Genomic DNA, 23,216 nt, shown 5'->3' on the forward strand with positions numbered 1-23,216 from the left:
TTCTGCTAATCTTTCGTTCACAATTTTGATAAGCTAAGATTCACTCCCAGTAGGCGGCGGCTTAGCGTGTGCAAAGCTGCTAAAAGCAGCTTGCGAGCGAACAACTCGGAATGACCCCCAAGGTGAGGTTCTGCATCAAAAACAACTAGCGCGTGAGAAAGGTCCTTTTTTATATATATAATCCCAGGGAGTGGAGACCGTAGTAAACACCACTGCAGCACTGTGATGCTGTCACAGAGTATGACAGCTGTTAGAGGCTGCAGCGCTGCGGACCGATAATTAAAATCTGATCTGCAGAGGGGGGGGGGGGGCTGGGTTTATTTACCCCCTGTGCCCCACCCCCTTTAATCCGGCCCTGCCCTTGAGTTAAGGATTCTCTAGACCACAGATGCAACTGCTGAGGGTGAAATATTTCCATTGTTCTCTTTGGAGACATGACAGATGTGCAGAAGCTAGCAAAGACTGACATAGTGCCATAGTTTTTGCTATCATCTTCACAACTGCTGGTATCATTTTCTCTAAAAGGCAAGAGATGTCAATTATACATAAAACTTAATAATACAAATTCAGTGGGTACTGGAGGGCAGTCTTCACTCCCAGCGAGCTCCCCAGTATCCAGTGAGGATTTCTATGTCTAGGGCAGGTTTGGAGGAGCAGTGTTACAGACCAGAAGTATTTTTTCTTCTGAAGCAACAGAGAGAAGACTTGTGTCTGGCAACAGATGATCTGTCTCCCTGAGCTATTGATGACATGTGGTCGCCTGGAGGATATCTCTTATTTCGGATGGAATTGATATTCATGTGCCTAAAAGATTCTGTTTTCTCGTAGAGTAGCACCATGCGTTTGACTATCTCACCGTACTAGCTTGTTTTTTCTTGATTTTTTTTCTGTAGTATGTCCAGTATATTCAAAAGTACATGTGATTCAGTTCTTGGGAACACTTTGATGAGAGTATTTCTCTGTATCCTCTGAATATAACCAAATGTCTAGACTCCGATTGGTGCTGGAATTTTGTTCGAGTCTGCCTGGTTTTTTAAAGCAGCAATCATTTACAGGGCAAAACCAGCCCGGTACCCCGAGGCTGTTACATTTAGCTGATGGAATGCAACAGTTGGATCTTATTTTCTTTTTGGAATCTTTGTTATTTGCACGTTTTATTATTATTATTATTATTATTATTATTATTATCCTTTATTTATATGGCGCCACAAGGGTTCCGCAGCGCCCAATTACAGAGTACAAATGCACATAAAAAATAGGAAAACAGTGACTCACAGTTGAATACAATATAGGACAAGTACAGGGCAACTAAGCATAACTACACCAGTAAACATAGAGATAAGTTCCAGGTGGTCAAAAAACTGTGGGATCTGGGCAGTTGAGGATTATTAAAGTAAGAAAAGTATAAGCACATGAGGGAAGAGGGCCCTACTCGTGAGAGCTTACATTCTAAGGGGAGGGGTAGACAGACAGGGATGACACAGATGGGGTACATAGAGAGCGTGGAACAGAGGGTTATGTTGAGATTTGGCTAGGTTTGGTAAAGAAATGGGTCTTAAGAGCCCGTTTGAAGTTTTGTAGAGAGGTGGAGAGTCTGAGGGGGAGAGGTAAAGAATTCCAGAGAAAGGGAGCAGCACGTGAAAAATCTTGGAGATAGGAGTGGGAGGAAGTAATCAGAAGACAGGAGAGACGGCGTGCATTAGCAGAGCGAAGAGGACGGGTGGGAGAGTAAAGGGAGATAAGGTCAGAGATGTAGATGGGAGAGGAATGGGTGAGGGCTTTGTAAGTAAGTGTGAGAAGTTTGAATTGGATTCTGAAAGGGAAGGGAAGCCAGTGGAGGGCCTGTAGGAGAGGGGAGGTAGACGTAGTGCGTTTGGTGAGGAAGATGAGCCGGGCAGCAGCATTGAGGATAGATTGGAGTGGAGAGAAGTGATTGTCAGGGAGGCCAGTTAAGAGGAGATTACAGTAGTCCAGTCTGGAAATAATCAGTGAGTGAATAATGATCTTAGTGGCATCCTGTGTGAGAAAAGGTCTGATTCTAGAAATGTTTTTGAGATGAAAATGACAGGTTTCTGAGAGGTGCTGAATGTGTGGTTTGAAGGAGAGGGAGGAGTCAAGGATTACGCCAAGACAGCGTACTTGGGGGCTAGGGGAGATAGTCGTGCCATCAATGGATAATGAGATTGTGGGAGGTGAGGCTGTGCGGGAGGGTGGGAAGATGATCAGCTCAGTCTTAGACATGTTGAGTTTAAGAAAGCGCTGAGACATCCAGGAAGAGATAGCAGAAAGACAGTTTGAGGTACGAGTGAGGAGAGCCGTGGAGAGATCAGGGGAGGAGAGGTAGATTTGAGTGTCATCAGCATAGAGGTGATATTGGAAGTTAAAAGAACTAATGAGTTCACCTAAAGAGGACGTATAGAGAGAGAAAAGGAGAGGACCAAGAACAGAGCCTTGGGGGACACCAACAGTTAGTGGAAGTGGGGGGGAGGTAGCATCATGAGAGGAGACAGAGAAGGAACGATCAGAGAGGTAGGAGGACAGCCAGGAGAGGGCAGTATCACGCAGACCAAGAGAGTGAAGGATTTGCAGAAGGAGAGGATGGTCCACAGTGTCAAAAGCAGCAGAGAGGTCAAGAAGAATAAGCAGAGAGTAGTGGCCCTTAGATTTGGCTGCATGGAGGTCATTGCAGACTTTTGTGAGGGCAGTTTCAGTGGAGTGGAGAGAACGGAAACCAGACTGGAATGGGTCAAGCAGTGAGTGAGAGGAAAGAAAGGCAGTGAGGCGATTATAGACAATACGCTCAAGAAGTTTGGAGGCAAAGGGGAGGAGAGAGATCGGTCGATAGTTGGAGAGAGTGTTAGGATCAAGGGTAGGTTTTTTAAGAATAGGGGAGACAAGAGCATGCTTGAAGGCAGAGGGGACAGTGCCTGATGAAAGGGAGATATTGAGAAGGTGGGCAAGATGGGAACAGGCAGAAGGGGAGAGGTAACAGAGGAGGTGGGAGGGGATAGGGTCGAGCGGGGAGGTTGTGGGGGGGGGGACGGATGAGGGCCATGACTTCCTCGCCAGATACATGGGAGAAAGATGTCAGAGTTGGTAAGAGGGAAGGGGAGGGGTGGCAAGGGATGGGTGGTGGCTGGTTGCTGGTCTGGTGGGAAGTGATATCCTGACGTATGGAGTCAATCTTGGATGTGAAATAAGTGGCAAAGTCAAGAGCAGACAATGAGGAAGGGAGAGGAGGTGGTGGTGGGCAGAGGAGGGAGTTAACAGTGGCAAAGAGGCGCCGGGGGTTGGAAGACTGTGTAGAAATGAGGATTTTGAAGTATGATTGTTTAGCAAGGGAAAGGGCAGTACTGAAGGATGAGAGCACGAATTTGAAATGGAGGAAGTCTGCTTTAGAGCGTGATTTCCTCCACTGTCGCTCGGCAGTACGTGAGCATTTTTGTAGGTATCTGGTGCATTTGGTGTGCCAGGGTTGAGGTGTTGATCTGCGAGGGTAAATAGTGGTTGGCGGAGCAACAGAGTCAAGGGCAGAAGTAAGAGATGCATTGTATAGGGATGTGGCTTGTTCAGGGCATGTGAGAGAGAGAAGAGGAGAGAGAAGGGAGTCAAACAGGGAGGACAGGGATGAGGTGTCAATAGCCTCAATGTTACGCTTCGTGATGGTAGCCTTAGGAGGGAGAGATGGGGAAGCAGAGATAGATAAGTTGAAAGAGAGCAAGTGGTGGTCAGAGGGGAAAAGGGGAATTGGAGAAATCAGAAATATCACAGCGGTGAGTGAAAACCAGATCCAGTGAGCTCCCGTTCACATGGGAGGGTGAGGTGGTCCACTGGGAGAGACCAAGTGAAGAGGTGAGGTTAAGGAGTTTAGAGGCAGGTGATTTTGTGGGGTTATCGATAGGGATGTTGAAATCACCTAGAATAATGGAGGGAATGTCAGAAGAGAGGAAGTGAGGTAGCCAGGAAGCAAAGTTGTCAAGGAATTTGGAGGAAATGCCAGGTGGACGGTAAATTACAGCAACTCGAAGATTAGTAGGTTGGTAGAGGCATAATGCATGGACCTCAAATGTAGAGAATGTAAGAGAAGGTTCTGGAGGTATAAGTTGGTATGTGTAGCTTGAGGGTAAAAGGATCCCAACACCACCCCCATGGCGACCCCCGGTGTCGGGGTGTGTGTGAGAATGTGAGGCCCCCAGCAGAGAGAGCAGCAGGAGAAGTGGTGTCATGAGGAGTAATCCAGGTTTCTGTAATGGCCAGGAGGTGCAGGGAGTTGGAAATGAAAAGGTCATGAGTGGGGGCCAGTTTGTTGCAAATAGATCTGGCATTCCAGAGTGCACAAGATAGGGGGTATGAGTTTGTGGGAGAGATGTGAATGAGATTATCAGGATTGCTGTAGCGTTGAGGTAGGAGTAATTTGGAAGGAGAGGATAAAGAGGGTGTGATGATGGTGCTGGGGCCTTGGCTAGGAAGGGAGACTGCATGCGTGAAACAGGGAGGGAGTGCAGTTTGATACTGGTGGAGGAGAGGTGAGGAGACAGGCAGAGGAGGGAGAGAGCAGGGTTGAGTGGTGGGGTATAAGTGGTGTGAAGGGGCAGAAGTGAATTGCAATGGGGAAACAGAAGAGGGGTAGGGAGGCAGACAGAGGAGAGGAGAGAGGATGAGATGTAGGAGACTGTGAGGGAGGGATAGAGGTGGTAACAGGGGACAGAATAAAGGATTAGAAGGACAATGAGTAATGGGGGTTGCCAGCCTGGCCATAGTGTGGATGGTGTGTAAACTGGTAGTAAAATGAGAATAGGAGGAGGAGTGGTGGCTGTATGAGAGAGCAGTGAAGTTTGCAGAAAGAAATACGATTTGCAAGTATTTAAAATGATAATATCTACAGATTACCAGTAAATCAAATATTAGTTGATGTTCGATGGAAAATTACACAGTGTTGGCAAACCACAAGTCAGTGTTACTTCATCAAATATGCTTCTCAATTAAACATTTGTTTTCTAGGTATTTGCAGGGTCAGAGTAAAAGTTGTATTGCAGGTTTTTTGCAGAAAGTGAATGTTTAGTGTCCGGGTAAGTGAGGTTTGGAGAATAATAGGTGTGTACATACATTTGTAGCTGCAGTCCAAGTTTTGGTGGATTGTGATGATTTATTTGCTTTTGTTTGGAGTTTCCATGCAGTTTCCGTCCAGTTAAAGTCCAGTATAAGTCCCAGACGAATCCCTTAGAGATTTTCTCCCTTTGAGATCTTTCTCCACACAATGATTCAGCTACGCTAATTCAGCTAAACTACACACTAATATAAAGCTCAAACATGTGTATGTAAGCACATTGATTGATTGGACCCTCCCCTAGACCATCACCCATTTGGAGCAATAAAACTTAAACAAACAAATGATGTGTAGGGATGAAACCATTACACATTCCCCAAATAACTACAAATAAAACTTGAATAAATCTGCTAATATTTAATACACTAGTGACTAGACATACCTATGGCTAAGCATTCAGGATATTCCTATATGATAATTAGCAGACTCAGTACAGCTTGCTGGGCAGTGTTGTTCCACTAGACATACCTATGGCTAAGCATTCAGGATATTCCTATATGATAATTAGCAGACTCAGTACAGCTTGCTGGGCAGTGTTGTTCCACTAGACATACCTATGGCTAAGCATTCAGGATATTCCTATATGATAATTAGCAGACTCAGTACAGCTTGCTGGGCAGTGTTGTTCCACTAGACATACCTATGGCTAAGCATTCAGGATATTCCTATATGATAATTAGCAGACTCAGTACAGCTTGCTGGGCAGTGTTGTTCCACTAGACATACCTATGGCTAAGCATTCAGGATATTCCTATATGATAATTAGCAGACTCAGTACAGCTTGCTGGGCAGTGTTGTTCCACTAGACATACCTATGGCTAAGCATTCAGGATATTCCTATATTATAATTAGCAGACTCAGTACAGCTTGCTGGGCAGTGTTGTTCCACTAGACATACCTGGTAAGAGAACAATGAGATATGAGGTTACTTCATAGTTCATGCAAATTGATCACAAAAGTAGTCCAGTATAAGTCCCAGACGAATCCCTTAGAGATTTTCTCCCTTTGAGATCTTTCTCCACACAATGATTCAGCTACGCTAATTCAGCTAAACCAGTTTACTGTATTGGGCACCTCTGGTTCTTTCTAAAGACTTCTAAATCATATGTTAAACAGACGTATCTTTGAAAAAGCCAGCTTATTAGAAGACTTTTCACTATATATGTAGCAGTCTCTGGGAAAATGGTGTGGTGGCCATTTCCCAGTGATTTTCTGACTGCGCATGCAGTAAAATTCGGAACAACGATCACATTTTCCCAGTGATTTCTGCAGCGCTGCTGCTGCGTCGCGTGACTCTGTGTGGACCCCCTTGGACTCTGGTGGCCCTTGTTCACCGCACACACTGCACCCATTATGAATACGCCAATGATAATAATAATAACTAAAAAAAATAAAAAATTAATTGGTGAAAATAAGCCAGTATGAGACTTAATTGCTTTTTTAGAATTTGAGGAACAAGATAACATTTAGGAACAAGACAATATTTAGGGGGGAATTCAAATGTTTAAACAGTCGGTTTGGTGTCTGTTTTTTCCTGTCTATTAGATAGGAAAAAACAGACACCCAACTGACTTTTCAAACAATTGAATATCCCCCCTAGAGTTTAAACCTGATATACTGTAGATTTATAGTTAGTACTTGGTAATATTAGGGCAAATATTGTTTGGTTTTTAATTTAATTTTTTAACATTGCATTTCTTTTGAAAGATTAGACGCTTTTCTAAGGATTTCATGTCTTTCTATGGCACCATAATAGTGACAAGACATTATGAAATCCAGACTCCATTGCTAAGTATTATACTGGTGAGCACGGGGCAATTAATCTCCCCTTTTACTACACCTTTATTAGAGTGGCCCTGACTCAAGGCCTGGAGCTGTTCAGCCCTGCTCATCCCAGTTACAAATGTAAATTTCAGCTGTCACCTTGCTTTCCATAGTGCTGAAACTGCAATTTCTTTGTAACATTATACATTCCAATCTTGATCTGTTAGGAATATTCTGCAAGGAACACATAGCCTTGGTTTATGTGTACTGATACTTTACTTATGTGTCATGTAAATACACTATCTTTGTAGAATTACCATTTCCAATTGGACATGTAGAAATGCAGATCTAAAACTACTATATTTGTTTTAGCGAATGTGCCTTAACACCTCTTATTCACCCCCCACATAGAATTATAGATAAATAACAGCTGTGAATCTGTATTTGTATCTGTGTGTTTGCTAACTGGTCACGATTTGTATTTCTGCTTTATAACAAAAATGCTTGCCAGAGGCAGAAGCTGCAACAGGGATAATTAGGAGCTTGTAGGTTCTGTGCACATAAACAGCTCTACCCCCATCTCCCATACTACAATAACAATAGTGCTTCCTGACAATTCATCCCTTTGTTGGAAAATGACCGATAAAGCACACAGATAAACCTTCAGCATGATCCTTTTCACATTTAACGTTGATCGCATTATTTTGTGCTTTTCAAATTTGGAATGGAATTAACCCCCTTTATTCTGAACTAGCTCTTTGCAAAAACGTCTATGTTGAATATTTAAGCAGCGCACTAAAATGTATTTCTTCATATTGCAAGTGATTTTAATACTGTATGTGTAAACTGCTGTATATTAACACCCAATAAACATTGCACTCTGATGTCATCACTTCAGTGTTCATTAGGATATGCTGTGTGTTATAAAAGAGATAATATTATGTAAATTATTCTGGATTACAGATGTTACCTCAGATTTGTGCCTTCTTTATAAATGAATTTGGCCTATTTTATTTTTTTATGGTTACAGAATTCCTTATCTCACATAACTCCATGGCTGGGCTACTTCATGCTTTATGTCCTCTAAGAGGCGTGTTCGGAGATGCAGCCATACTTCCTTGGGCGTGGTGCACTCACATGTGCATACCCCTAGTGTAAATAATGTCCACTTACTCATCATTGATGTGACCTTAAACTGTATGTTTCATTCAGAAATTCAAGTTGTATTACTGCGTGTGTGCAGCCAAACAAAGCAGGTTTTTGCTCTTCCAAGGTCTCCAACTAGTGACCAGTGGCAGATTTCACCTACAGACTGCAGCCCCCCCCCCAAGTAAAATTCACCACCCCATCTTAGTGAGCCAGTTGCAGTCTGTGAGACTGCACTGGCTACACTGTGACTGGCAGTGACTTCTTATTGGAAGTCCTACCTGTCAGTCACCTGCATGACAGGTAGTCCCATTGGGAGGTATTTCCTCTCTCCAGGACTGCCAGACCAGGCTTCCTGTAAGAAGTCACTACAGTACCTGCCGAGTTGTCAGCCCAATCTGGCTTCTATGGGCTGCAGCCAATGCAGTCAATAGAAGCCGGGGGGTTTGTGCATGCGCACTCAAGCCGCCGCTTGGGTGCCTGTCCGCTCCATCGGACCCGGGACTCTCCTCACTGGCATGGGTAGTGGCAGCCCCCACTACCTAAAAAGGTAGGGTCTGCCAACTACTAAAAGAGGACCTTTGTGGTCAAGGATTTGTATCATCCATGGTTATCTAAAACCTAATTAAAGAATTGACTTGACTTGTACCCCTTTCACATCGCACAAATAACCCGGTATCGACACGGCATATTGCCGTGTCGACACGGGTCAGTGTGCGATGTGAAAGCACTCTGCCGGAATTAGCGGGTCGCCTGACCCGGTAATTCAACCCGGTATAAAAGAAGGATTATACCTGGGTTGAATACCGGGTCAGGTGCAGTGTGTATGGGAGCCGCGTCGATGCGACACGGTTCCCATTCACAGCATAGGGAGAGGCGGCGCAGGAGATGAGCTCATCTCCCAGCGCCGCCTCCACCCCCGCCCCTGCTGCTGCTGCCCCCCCCCCCCCCGCTGCTATGGCAACCGACCCGGTATATTGCCGGGTCGGAAAGCCAGCAGAGGGGAGCAAATGCCGGATCCCACCCGGTAAGGACACGTTTCTTTTACCGGGTGGGATCCGGCATTTGCGATCTGTATGCGGTATTGGATAGAGAAGTCATTAGAGATGAAACAGTACAGGCAATTTATTTCTGAGTATAATGTAGATCCTAGGTATTCACTTTCCAGGCTGGAAGAATCTAGAGAATTTCATTCTGTATAATGAAATGGAATAGGTTTGCAATGGAAATATTACACTTGGAGAATCTTCACTGATAATTTACCCAGGGCTTTGAAGAGCTTGACAGATGTGTACTGGTATAGCTGCAGAAGCTGCCTATTCTCTTAGAAACAATGCTATTTTCTAGATTGGACAGGTCAGTGAACTGAAAATAAAGGACACTATAAGAACTGAGGCATATCATAGGATTATATATATATATATATATATATATATATATAATTTTTTTGGGTTTTGCAAAGAATTTAATGCTAAACTTATAAATAAATATATTTTTTATGTCTAGGAAATCTGGCTGGTTATTCACTTTTAAAAATACCATGACAATGGAGACTTATATATACTTTGTTAGTGTCAGACTGGTGCATGAATGGCCCACCAGGGGAATGCAGTGGTAGGGCCCCATGTTTAGGGCTGTGGCCAGTCTCCAGAGGGGGTGTGGCCAGCCACCACATTCGTTTGCCGCACGATCTGGACCCCTTGATACATATATAATATTTATAAGTATACTGTATAATATTTACAATGCACTATAGAAAATACACCAAAGTCCTGTGCAGTATAATATAATTCTAGTGCACAGTCTGGAAGCTGCTCCCTAGTGAAGGAGGGGCCCAGTCCAATGCTGCATACACACTATGCAATATCGTTCATGATCTGAACGATATTGTTCAGTCCTAAATGATATTGCATAATGTGTATGTATGATCCGACGTATGATGCGCGCTCCCGCGGGTCACATGTGACGTCGTATGTCGGACTGCATGCAATCTTGATGAGGTGATATTGTGTGGTTCTGAACTCCATTGATGACTTTGTTTCTAGACATCGTTTGACATTGTTTGTAGTGTGTACACACGATCCGATCTGATATGATATCTTATACAATATCATACGATATTGTATCGTATCAGATCGCATAATGTGTACATAGCACAAATCTGTACTTTGAGCCTAAGTCAGACCTGATTGGTAGCAATCGATTTTTGCACTGCTGTGATCAGATAGTCGCCGCCTACAGGGGGAGGGTATTTTAGCTGTGCAAGTGTGCAAACGTATATGTAGCAGAGCTGTACAAACAGATTTTGTGCAGTCTCTGCGCAGCCCAGGACTTAATCAGCCGCTGCGATCACATTAGCCTGTCCAGGACCGGAATTAACGTCAGACACCTGCCCTGCAAACGCCTGGACACGCCTGCGTTTTTCCAGACATTCCCTGAAAACGGTCCGTTGACACCCACAAACGCCTTCTTCCTGTCAATCTCCTTGCGATCGCTTGTGTGAACGGATCCATCACACAAACCCATCGCTGAGCGGCGATCCACTTTGTACCCATGCGACACGTCTGTGCATTGTGGTGTTTACGCATGCGCGGTTTGTGCCTGATCGCGCTATCATGTCTGAATTACCCCCTTTATGTTGAAATGCTGCATGGCCAATACAAGTTGTAAAGAAGCTAGTGACATCTACAGTGGTAAATCAGATAGCATGACATGGGGAGACATATAGTATAGCTTTTACAGGATCCCAAACAGTATGGATTCACTGGGGGGAGATCATGTCAAACAAATCTTATTGACTTTTTTGACTGTGTGACTAAAGTGATGGATAAAGGTGGAGCCATGGATATAGCTTATCTAGACTTTAGTAAGGCTTTTGACACTGTTCCACATCGCAGACTGCTAAATAAACTTGAAAGTTTGGGATTGGATATTAGGATTATTGAATGGATAAGATCTTGGTTGAAGGATAGAAAACAGAGAGTTGTAGTAAATGGAGTGCATTCAGGAAAATGTTACCAGTGGAGTACCCCAGGGATCTGTACTTTGACTAGTGCTTTTTAATATCTTCATTGGTGACATTACAAATGGCATTAAATGGAAAGTACGCCTTTTTGCAGATGACACAAAGGTATGCAACAGGGTAGACACACCAGGTGGGGTAAAACAAATGATTGAGGATCTAGGTAGACTAGAGGAATGGTCAAGAGTGTGGCAATTACAGTTTAATGCCCAAAAATGCAAAATCGTGCACTTGGATCTCAAAAATCCAAAGGCTAAATATAGTGTTAATGGCACTATACTGGAAAGTACTGAGGAGGAAAGGGATCTAGGAGTCAGTATTTCAGGTGACTTAAAGGCAGGTAAGCAATGTAACAAAGCAATAAGGAAGGCTAGTCAGATGCTTGGCTGCATTGGGAGAGGAATCAGCAGCAGAAAGAAAGAAATAATAATGTCACTGTATAGGTCATTGGTACGGACTCATCTAGAATACTGTTTCGATTCTGGAGGCCATATCTTCAAAAGGATATTAATACATTAGAAACTGTACAAAGGAGGGCAACTAAAATGGTGCATGGCCTACATCACAAAACATGCCCAGAAAGACTAAGAAATCTCAATATGTATAGTTTGGAGCAGAGAAAGGAAAGGGGGACATGATAGAAACTATCAAATATATCAAGGGTTTTAACAAAGTCCAGGAGGGAAACATTCTCCAAATGAAGAGAAGCAATAGGACACGAGGACATGCACTGAGACTGGAGGGGGGGAGGTTCAGGGGAAATTTGAGGAAAAATTACTTCACAGAAAGGGTAGTGGACAAGTGGAATAGACTCCCATCAGAGGTGGTAGAGGCTAAGACAGTAGAGCAATTTAAACATGCATGGGAAAGACATAAGGATATCCTTACAAAGAAATAAGGATCAAACAAGGTTAGAGATAAAAATAATGTAAAAAAAAAAAAAAAAGGGGGCAGACTTGATGGGCCAAGTGGATCTTATCTGCCATCAAATTCTATGTTTCTATAGCTTGATGCACTGGACAGCATATTCAGCAAGACATTGGCATGACTAAATGAAAGCACAGCATGCTCAACATGAATGGTGCATTACATTTATTCTACAGGTTCTTTTTAGATTATTTCTTCTTTAATAACACTGGGACTGTTGCAGAGGTAGATGCTAAGCAGTAGCACCAGGGCTGCATCAGGGGTATGCTGGGGACACCACTGGTCCCCTGTCATACTTTGAACCATATAATGGATTTTGACCCATAAGAAAAATGTGCACAGTGGCCTCTTCCTGGAACTGCTTGGATAGTGACAAATAATGAAATACTGGTAAATATTGATTAATGTGGCTGCTATGGATCTCTTAGTTGCATTAGTGTCAGCATGCCTATGCGTACTTAGGCATGCTGACACTTGTTGTTACACTAACGCTGCTATTGCTGAGCAGTAAAAGCATACTGTGGCTTTTTATGTTTAGTTTTAACCTAACAAGTAATTATCTTCAAGCTGAGACCCAAATGTATATTTTCTTAAAAAAAGATTTTCCCTGAACAATTGAAAATGTTATACTCCATCTACTTTCAGACTGACAGACGTGCTCACTGCCAGCAGGAAGCAGAATACAGGCACCTGGCATACGCAAAACACCAGGGGACCTGCCGAACTTTGTGCACAGGTGGGTGAACTTTTACAGTGTGGTTTAACCCCTGATATTCCGCCCATATTTGAATTTATTGTAACTTTTTTATATATAGTTTTTAAAGAGTTTCGCTTTATTCTTCTAGAGGAGGGTACGTTTCCTAACTCCCAGAAAATCCCACACAATTTTGATAATCCTGGTGCTTCTTGCAGTGATCCTCTTATGAATCTTTAGTTATAAATAAATTAATGAAAAATCATAAATTACATTATAAATCCTAAACCTTCAATTCTCTGCATGATAAAAAAAAGAAAGAAAAGAAAATTAAATGAAAAGCACCAGTCATGGGAAACATGTATGTAAAAGGATTTAAAAGAATTGACATGTACAGTATTTAGGACACCTTCAGGATGCAGCATCAATGACTGTGACCAGATATTAACTGTACCTGACCATTAATTCTACATTCAATAGCAGACGCTACTGATATGCGCGGGCCGGGGAAATGCAATCACCTATGCGAACGCCTCTGCCTGAAAAACAGGCAGAGGTGGTTGCGGGGCGGAACAGGGTGGTGTTGCTGGGGCATCAACTCGGCTTTGGTTGTCAGAAACGGGGAGGGTTAGGGGCGGCCATGACGTCCCACGCGGCTGCTGTGACCCGAAAAATGGCTGCCCCACGTCTGCCTTCGCAGCCTGGCTGCGGAGGCAGGGGGCTTCCACAAATCAGCAATGCGATCGCAATTACATTGCAATCGCTGCCGGTATTTGCATGATGGGCAGCCTTGCCCTTTCCCTGTGCTGGGTAAAACTGCAACTGAAGCTGAATAAGGTCCATTGTTGGTGTTGTGACATATATGTCGCTTATGTTTGAGTTTAAACTTTATTGAAACTACTGTAATGTATTTGTTAAATGGGCTTTACATGTCTTTAGTTGCTAATTTTAAAGTCCAGATATTATACAAAAAAAACCAGTGAAGCATGATTTCTTGTCCATCTCCTGCCTGCTGTGCTACCCAATAGGACATGGCAACGTGTCACAGTGAGGTTTGATTATTAAGACACGGTAGAACTGCAAATGTGTAAAAATCACTTAGCAGTTGATTGATTAATTGATACAGATATCAATTCAGCCACTCCTTGTGTCTGCAAAGCACCAGGTAGAGTCAGCAAACCTCCTGTTGTATATGGGTTTTCAACAGGTTCTTGTATTAGGAAAAAATAATGGAAACTAAAAATATATAATATGCAGAACATTTCTATCAAGCTTTTATAGCGTTCAAAGCATCCTGTAATGTTATTTATTTTATGTGCGGCATGTGTATATTAATGGTCCTACAGTATAGGAATAAAGTGTGTTGTACAGTTATACAGTAAGGTTTGATTAGTAGCAGACATACACAGGTTTTTACCGACGTGGGTCAGAAAACGGTTTTACTAAAGACTATTATGTAGGCAGTTAAACAGAGATCCATTGGTCTCATTATCAAGGTCTATATTTCACCCTAAACTTATATTGATTTCTAATTACTACAGTCTACATTCTTGGGTATGCTAATTAGAGATTGAAGAACTCCAAATTAAATCCTATTCTTTTCTATAATTCATATTGCTATGTAATTGCTACATGTGGCTGTGTGTTAAGTAAGATTGCATGAGTCATGACTACACTAAAAGAAAACCTTTGACAATCTCCACAGCACATTATTTACAAACTGGAAAATTAATTCCTTTAGTATCTTTTATTACTGTTTCCTGCAGAGTGTATCGTTTGGTTTTAATAAAAGTATAGTTTACTAGTATGCAGACTTTTGAGGGTGTGTGTGCGTGCCTGCGTGTTGTGTGTACGTGTGTGTATATACTCCCCAATCATGCGACATTACAATGTCAGCATCAGAGAACCACAAAGTATGCAGCATTGGTAACCACATACAGTGCAGTGTTTCTAAGGGGCTGATTTAGCATTAGACGCCATTTCATTTTTCTCTAACGTCCTAGTGGATGCTGGGGACTCCGTCAGGACCATGGGGATTAGCGGCTCCGCAGGAGACAGGGCACAAAAATAAAGCTTTAGGATCAGGTGGTGTGCACTGGCTCCTCCCCCTATGACCCTCCTCCAAGCCTCAGTTAGGTTTTTGTGCCCGTCCGAGCAGGGTGCAATCTAGGTGGCTCTCCTAAAGAGCTGCTTAGAAAAAGTTTTTAGGTTTTTTATTTTCAGTGAGTCCTGCTGGCAACAGGCTCACTGCATCGAGGGACTTAGGGGAGAGAAGTCAACTCACCTGCGTGCAGGATGGATTGGCTTCTTAGGCTACTGGACACCATTAGCTCCAGAGGGATCGAACACAGGCCCAGCCATGGAGTCCGGTCCCGGAGCCGCGCCGCCGACCCCCCCTGCAGATGCCGAAGATGGAAGAGGTCCAGAAGCAGGCGGCAGAAGACTTTTCAGTCTTCCTGAGGTAGCGCACAGCACTGCAGCTGTGCGCCATTGTTGTCAGCACACTTCACACAGCGGTCACGGAGGGTGCAGGGCGCTGGGGGGGCGCCCTGGGCAGCAATGTATAATACCTTTTTATGGCTAAAAAATACATCACATATAGCCCTTGAGGCTATATGGATGTATTTAACCCCTGCCAGATCTCACAAACTCCGGAGAAGAGCCCGCCGAAATAGGGGGCGGGGCTTATTCTCCTCAGCACACAGCGCCATTTTCCTGCTCAGCTCCGCTGTGAGGAAGGCTCCCAGGACTCTCCCCTGCACTGCACTACAGAAACAGGGTAAAACAGAGAGGGGGGGCACTTTTTTGGCGATATTACTATATTTAAGCTGCTATAAGGATACAACACTTATATAGGGTTGTTCCCATATATATTATAGCGCTTGGGTGTGTGCTGGCAAACTCTCCCTCTGTCTCCCCAAAGGGCTAGTGGGGTCCTGTCTTCAATAGAGCATTCCCTGTGTGTCTGCTGTGTGTCGGTACGTGTGTGTCGACATGTATGAGGACGATGTTGGTGTGGAGGCAGAGCAATTGCCGGTAATGGTGATGTCACCCCCCAGGGAGTCGACACCGGAATGGATGGCTTTGTTTATGGAATTACGTGATAATGTCAGCACATTACAAAAATCAGTTGACGACATGAGACGGCCGGAAAACCAGTTAGTACCTGCCCAGGCGTCTCAGACACCGTCAGGGGCTGTAAAACGCCCTTTACGTCAGTCGGTCGACACAGACCCAGACACGGACACTGAATCTAGTGTCGACGGTGAAGAAACAAACGTATTTTCCAGTAGGGCCACACGTTATATGATCACGGCAATGAAGGAGGCTTTGCATATCTCTGATACTACAAGTACAACAAAAAGGGGTATTATGTGGGGGGTGAAAAAACTACCTGTAGTTTTTCCTGAATCAGAGGAATTGAATGATGTATGTGATGAAGCGTGGGTTAACCCAGATAGAAAAGTGCTAATTTCAAAAAAGTTATTGGCATTATACCCTTTCCCGCCAGAGGTTAGGGCGCGCTGGGAAACACCCCCTAAGGTGGATAAGGCGCTCACACGCTTATCAAAACAAGTGGCGTTACCGTCTCCTGATACGGCCGCCCTCAAGGATCCAGCTGATAGGAGGCTGGAAACTACCCTAAAAAGTATATACACACATACTGGTGTTATACTGCGACCAGCCATCGCCTCAGCCTGGATGTGCAGTGCTGGGGTGGTCTGGTCGGATTCCCTGACTGAAAATATTGATACCCTGGATAGGGACAGTATTTTACAGACTTTAGAGCAATTAAAGGATGCTTTTCTTTATATGCGAGATGCTCAGAGGGATATTTGCACTCTGGCATCGAGAGTAAGTGCGATGTCCATATCTGCCAGAAGAAGTTTATGGACACGACAGTGGTCAGGTGATGCGGATTCCAAACGGCATATGGAAGTATTGCCGTATAAAGGGGAGGAATTATTTGGCGTCGGTCTATCGGATTTGGTGGCCACGGCAACTGCCGGGAAATCCACCTTTTTACCTCAGACCCCCTCCCAACAGAAAAAGACACCGTCTTTTCAGCCGCAGTCCTTTCGGTCCTATAAGAAGCGGGCAAAAGGACAGTCATATCTGCCCCGAGGCAGAGGAAAGGGTAAGAGAGGGCAGCAAGCAGCTCCTTCCCAGGAACAGAAGCCCTCCCCGGGTTCTGCAAAGCCCTCAGCATGACGCTGGGGCTTTACAAGCGGACTCAGGAGCGGTGGGGGGTCGACTCAAGAATTTCAGCGTGCAGTGGGCTTGCTCACAGGTGGACCCCTGGATCCTGCAGGTAGTATCTCAGGGTTACAGGTTGGAATTCGAGAAGTCTCCCCCTCGCCGGTTCCTAAAGTCTGCTTTGCCAACGTCTCCCTCAGACAGGGCGACGGTATTGGAAGCCATTCACAAGCTGTTTTCTCAGCAGGTGATAGTCAAGGTACCCCTCCTACAACAGGGAAAGGGGTATTACTCCACGCTATTTGTGGTACCGAAGCCGGACGGCTCGGTAAGACCTATTCTAAATCTGAAATCTTTGAACCTGTACATACAAAAATTCAAGTTCAAGATGGAGTCACTCAGAGCAGTGATAGCGAATCTGGAAGAAGGGGACTTTATGGTGTCCCTGGACATCAAGGATGCTTACCTGCATGTCCCAATTTGCCCTTCACACCAAGGGTACCTCAGGTTCGTGGTGCAAAACTGTCATTATCAGTTTCAGACGCTGCCGTTTGGATTGTCCACGGCACCTCGGGTCTTTACCAAGGTAATGGCCGAGATGATGTTTCTTCTGCGAAGAAAAGGCGTATTAATTATCCCTTACTTGGACGATCTCCTGATAAGGGCAAGGTCCAGAGAACAGCTGGAAGACGTAGTAGCACTAACCCAAGTAGTGCTGCAACAGCACGGGTGGATTCTGAATTTTCCAAAATCTCAATTGAACCCGACGACACGTCTGCTGTTCCTGGGAATGATTCTGGACACGGTTCAGAAAAAGGTGTTTCTTCCGGAGGAGAAAGCCAGGGAGTTATCCGAACTTGTCAGGAACCTCCTAAAACCAGGAAAAGTGTCTGTGCATCAATGCACAAGAGTCCTGGGAAAGATGGTGGCTTCTTACGAAGCGATTCCATTCGGCAGATTCCACGCACGAACTTTTCAGTGGGATCTGCTGGACAAATGGTCCGGATCGCATCTGCAGATGCATCAGCGGATAACCTTATCGCCACGGACAAGGGTGTCTCTTCTGTGGTGGTTGCAGAGTGCTCATCTATTAGAGGGCCGCAGATTCGGCATACAGGACTGGGTCCTGGTGACCACGGATGCCAGTCTGAGAGGCTGGGGAGCGGTCACACAGGGAAGAAACTTCCAGGGAGTATGGTCAAGCCTGGAGATGTCTCTTCACATAAATATACTGGAGCTACAGTAAGAGCGATTTACAATGCTCTAAGCCTGGCAAAACCCCTGCTTCAGGGTCAGCCGGTGTTGATCCAGTCGGACAACATCACGGCAGTCGCCCACGTAAACAGACAGGGCGGCACAAGAAGCAGGAGAGCAATGGCAGAAGCTGCAAGGATTCTTCGCTGGGCGGAAGATCATGTGATAGCACTGTCAGCAGTGTTCATTCCGGGAGTGGACAACTGGGAAGCAGACTTCCTCAGCAGACACGATCTACACCCGGGAGAGTGGGGACTTCATCCAGAAGTCTTCCACATGATTGTGAACCGTTGGGAAAAACCAAAGGTGGATATGATGGCGTCTCGCCTCAACAAAAAACTGGACAGGTATTGCGCCAGGTCAAGAGACCCTCAGGCAATAGCTGTGGACGCTCTGGTAACACCGTGGGTGTTCCAGTCAGTGTATGTGTTTCCTCCTCTGCCTCTCATACCAAAAGTACTGAGAATTATACGGCAAAGGGGAGTAAGAACGATACTCGTGGCTCCGGATTGGCCAAGAAGAACTTGGTACCCGGAACTTCAGGAGATGCTCACGGAAGATCCGTGGCTTCTACCTCTAAGACGGGACCTGCTTCAGCAGGGACCGTGTCTATTCCAAGACTTACCGTAGCTGCGTTTGACGGCATGGCGGTTGAACGCCGAATTCTAAGGGAAAAAGGCATTCCGGAAGAGGTCATTCCTACACTGGTAAAAGCCAGGAAGGAGGTGACTGCACAACATTATCACCGCATTTGGAGAAAATATGTTGCGTGGTGTGAGGCCAGGAAGGCCCCCACGGAGGAATTTCAACTGGGTCGATTCCTACATTTCCTGCAAACAGGATTGTCTATGGGCCTCAAATTGGGGTCCATTAAGGTTCAAATTTCGGCCCTGTCGATTTTCTTCCAGAAAGAATTGGCTTCAGTTCCTGAAGTCCAGACTTTTGTAAAAGGAGTACTACATATACAGCCCCCGGTTGTGCCCCCAGTGGCTCCGTGGGACCTTAATGTAGTTTTGGATTTTCTCAAATCCCATTGGTTTGAGCCACTCAAATCGGCGGATTTGAAATATCTTACATGGAAAGTAACCATGCTACTGGCCCTGGCTTCAGCCAGGAGAGTGTCAGAATTGGCGGCTTTATCGTATAAAAGCCCATATCTGATTTTCCATTCGGACAGGGCAGAACTGCGGACGCGTCCTCATTTTCTGCCTAAGGTGGTGTCAGCGTTTCACCTGAACCAGCCTATTGTGGTGCCTGCGGCTACTAGCGATTTGGAGGATTCCAAGTTGCTGGACGTTGTCAGGGCATTGAAAATATATATTTCAAGGACGGCTGGAGTCAGAAAATCTGACTCGCTGTTTATACTGTATGCACCCAACAAGCTGGGTGCTCCTGCTTCTAAGCAGACGATTGCTCGTTGGATTTGTAGCACAATTCAACTTGCACATTCTGTGGCAGGCCTGCCACAGCCTAAATCTGTCAAGGCCCATTCCACAAGGAAGGTGGGCTCATCCTGGGCGGCTGCCCGAGGGGTCTCGGCATTACAACTCTGCCGAGCAGCTACGTGGTCGGGGGAGAACACGTTTGTAAAATTCTACAAATTTGATACCCTGGCTAAAGAGGACCTGGAGTTCTCTCATTCGGTGCTGCAGAGTCATCCGCACTCTCCCGCCCGTTTGGGAGCTTTGGTATAATCCCCATGGTCCTGACGGAGTCCCCAGCATCCACTAGGACGTTAGAGAAAATAAGATTTTACTTACCGATAAATCTATTTCTCGTAGTCCGTAGTGGATGCTGGGCGCCCATCCCAAGTGCGGATTGTCTGCAATACTTGTACATAGTTATTGTTACAAAAAAATCGGGTTGTTCTTGTTGTGAGCCGTCTGTTCAGAGGCTCCTACGTTGTCATACTGTTAACTGGGTTCAGATCACAAGTTGTACGGTGTGATTGGTGTGGCTGGTATGAGTCTTACCCGGGATTCAAAATCCTTCCTTATTGTGTACGCTCGTCCGGGCACAGTATCCTAACTGAGGCTTGGAGGAGGGTCATAGGGGGAGGAGCCAGTGCACACCACCTGATCCTAAAGCTTTATTTTTGTGCCCTGTCTCCTGCGGAGCCGCTAATCCCCATGGTCCTGACGGAGTCCCCAGCATCCACTACGGACTACGAGAAATAGATTTATCGGTAAGTAAAATCTTATTATTTTGCAGTTGTCCTCTGGTTTAGGGCCTCACATGCACAGGAACCACACAGATCTGGGGCATACTTGCCTACCTGACCCTCTTAATGAGGGAGAAAATGCTCTGTTCCTGACTTTCCTGGTAATGTATGATTGCCATCACCTGTGGTGAGCTAGTTAATTGATAAGAAAGGTGTTTCACCACAGGCGATGGCAATCATACATTACCAGGAAAGTCCAGGAACAGAGCATTTTCTCCCTCATGGAGAGGGTCAGGTAGGCACGTATGATCTGTGGATGCAATGTCACTCACAGAGCCCCAAACGCTGCATCATGATTGAAATGTTGCTGGTATTTGGATGTGGGGACAGGAAGCTTCCAGCGCATCTGCTCCATTTTATGGGCGTGTTAGTGCCAGTGGCTGTGTCATGGGATGCAGTTTCACTGGCCCCGGTAGCGTGATTTGCCCAGACATCCTCAGTAGCTTGAGTGTTACTCAGATGTCTGATGGTCACTGTCACGCATGTCATCCGATGCTGCATCTTCGGATGCAGCAGCAGATCAGAGAATCCAGCAGTAGGCCTCTTTTTACTTAAGATGCCTCCTGAAGCTTTTGCTTAACTTCACACAACCGTATAAAGATGCAGCAGCTGTGTAATTGCAGTCCACCTCTGAATCAGCCTCTAAATACCAATTTCTCGTACATCCTAGAGGATACTGGTTTTCCACTTAGTACCATGGGGTATAGACTGGTCCACTAGGAGCCATGGGCACTTTAAGAATGTGCCCCTCCTACCAGACTCAGTTTAGAAAATGTGCCTGGAGGAGCCGGTCACGCTTATGGAAGCTCCTGAAGAGTTTTCTGCATTTATTTTATATGTTTGTTATTTTCAGACAGGGCTGGTTGGCACCAGCCTGTCTGCTTCATGGGACTTAAGGGGGGAAAACGGCCCAACCTCTTGAAGGGTTAATGGTCCCGTTCCCCGCTGACAGGACACTGATCTCCTGAGAGAACTATTCGCAAGCCCCACCACGGCGAGCGTACATTCCCGCAGCACGCCGCCACCCCTAACAGAGCCAGAAGAAAGAAGAGTGGTGAGTACTAAGCCAGCATCCCGACTAGCGGGTCGCCGGCAATTATGGCGGCATGAGGGTACAGAGACGCACGGCTTCTAACCGGGGCGCAATGCTTCTCCAGACACAGTACACAGCTGCATCTCCGTACACTGTACACAGTACCCACACTTGCAAAAACAGCCTTAAAACGGTTTTCTCTCCATTATAAGCAACAGATTACCTCAGACAGTATAAAAAAAAGTGGGAAGACAGTGCGCCATTGAAGGGGCGGGGCTTCACTATGAGAGGATACAGCAGCTCACCAGCGCCATTTTCCCTCTGCAGTGGACACAGACGCTGACTGACAGGAACATGCAGCTCATCCGGTGTGACTTCAGTTTACCTCAGCGATACCAGGGGGTCATAGCAAGGGGGGAGCGATTCTTAGTGTACTAAGTCCCCTATCAGGGTACTTAGTCTGTGACCCGGCTAAGCTTGGCATTAGCGATAAGGGAGCGGTAGGGGCTGGCCCCATATAACTCCATGTCTCCCTGAAGGGCTCTTTGTGGGTTAATTGTGCTTAACCTTTTCCAGTGTGTGTGTGTGTGTGCGTGTGTGCTGTCACATTTACATTATGTCAGGCAAAGAGTGTGTTTCATGTACAGCAGAGTGTTCCTCTTTACCAGGGGGCTCACTACTGGGTACTCAGGGCAGTGCACCTTCCCAGAATAGCGGCTGATCCGGATTGGGTCACTTCCATTAAGGGAATGATCTCAAACATTTCTACAAAGCTATACCGCAATGAGAAAGAGACGCAATACTTAAGACAGACTGTGGATGTGTTTATGAATAGAGACTCAGTCTCCAAACCAGCTTTTCAATCCCCTCCCATTTGTCCGCAAAAACAATCTCTGGCCCATATCCTGCAGTCTGACTCTAACGCTGATAGGTCAGACATGGAGGAGGGTGAGGTGGATTTGGAGGGGGGTGGGGGAGGGGGGGGGTGCTACTCTGTAACAGGGAATAGAGGCTGATAAGGTGTCAGAGGAGTGTGAGGAATCTTATTTTAATGTAAAAAAGAAGTCCTCAGTCACTTTTTGAAGAACCGTGGGTTAATCCTGATAAGAAATTTCAAATCCCTAAAAGGTTGCTCTCATCCTTTTCCTCTGGAGGATAGCAAAAAATGGGAAAATCCACTGATAGTGGACGCATCATTCTCTAGTCACGTAAAATTGTATCGCCTGTCCCTGATGCAGCCTCCCTAAAAGATATGGCTGATCGTAAAATTGAGACTACACTGAAATCATTGTACATAGCTTCTGGGGTGGCCCAAAGACCCACTATTGCATGTGCATGGATCACAAAAGCCATTGCGAAATGGTCAGGTAACCTAATTGAGGGGTTAGATTCCTTGTCTAGGGGGAATGTTGTTTTACTCCTGCAGCATATACAGGACTCTGCGATCTTTATGGTGGAGGCCATAAAGGAGATTGGTTTGCTTAATGCACGCACCACCACTATGGCAGTGTCAGCACGCAGGGGCTTGTAGCTACGCCAGTGGACTGCAGATGCGGACTCCAGGAAAGGCGTGAAAGGCCTGCCATTCACAGGAGAGGCCTTGTTTGGAGACGAACTAGACAAATGGATCTCCAAAGCTACTGCGGGTAAGTCTACGTATCTTCCTTCCACAGCTCCCACAGCTAGGAAAACTTATTCAGCTTCAAATTTACAGTCCTTTCGTACAGCCAAGTTTAAGGGAAAATCCAGAGGCGCTTCTACGTCTTCCAGAGGTGCAAGAGGTAAACCACGCAAACCAGCAACTGCAGGTGCTCAGGAACAGAGCTCAGGCTCTGCTTCCTCAAAGCCTTC

At 45.5% G+C, this 23,216-nt stretch overlaps 1 protein-coding gene across 9 annotated transcripts in view; it reads left to right on the top strand.

Annotated features, from left to right (window-relative positions):
- The window catches only part of ARVCF (ARVCF delta catenin family member), a 1,509,311-nt gene that overhangs the window by 515,135 nt on the left and 970,960 nt on the right, over window positions 1–23,216 (top strand). For all 9 annotated transcript variants that reach the window (XM_063964728.1, XM_063964731.1, XM_063964729.1 and 6 more), the window contains one exon: window positions 12,612–12,702. The gene's annotated coding sequence lies outside the window, so the exon portion shown is untranslated. The remainder of the gene's footprint in view (window positions 1–12,611; window positions 12,703–23,216) is intronic.

The sequence above is a fragment of the Pseudophryne corroboree genome, chromosome 1 (assembly GCF_028390025.1).
Source record: "Pseudophryne corroboree isolate aPseCor3 chromosome 1, aPseCor3.hap2, whole genome shotgun sequence".
Taxonomy (NCBI): Eukaryota; Metazoa; Chordata; class Amphibia; order Anura; family Myobatrachidae; genus Pseudophryne; species Pseudophryne corroboree.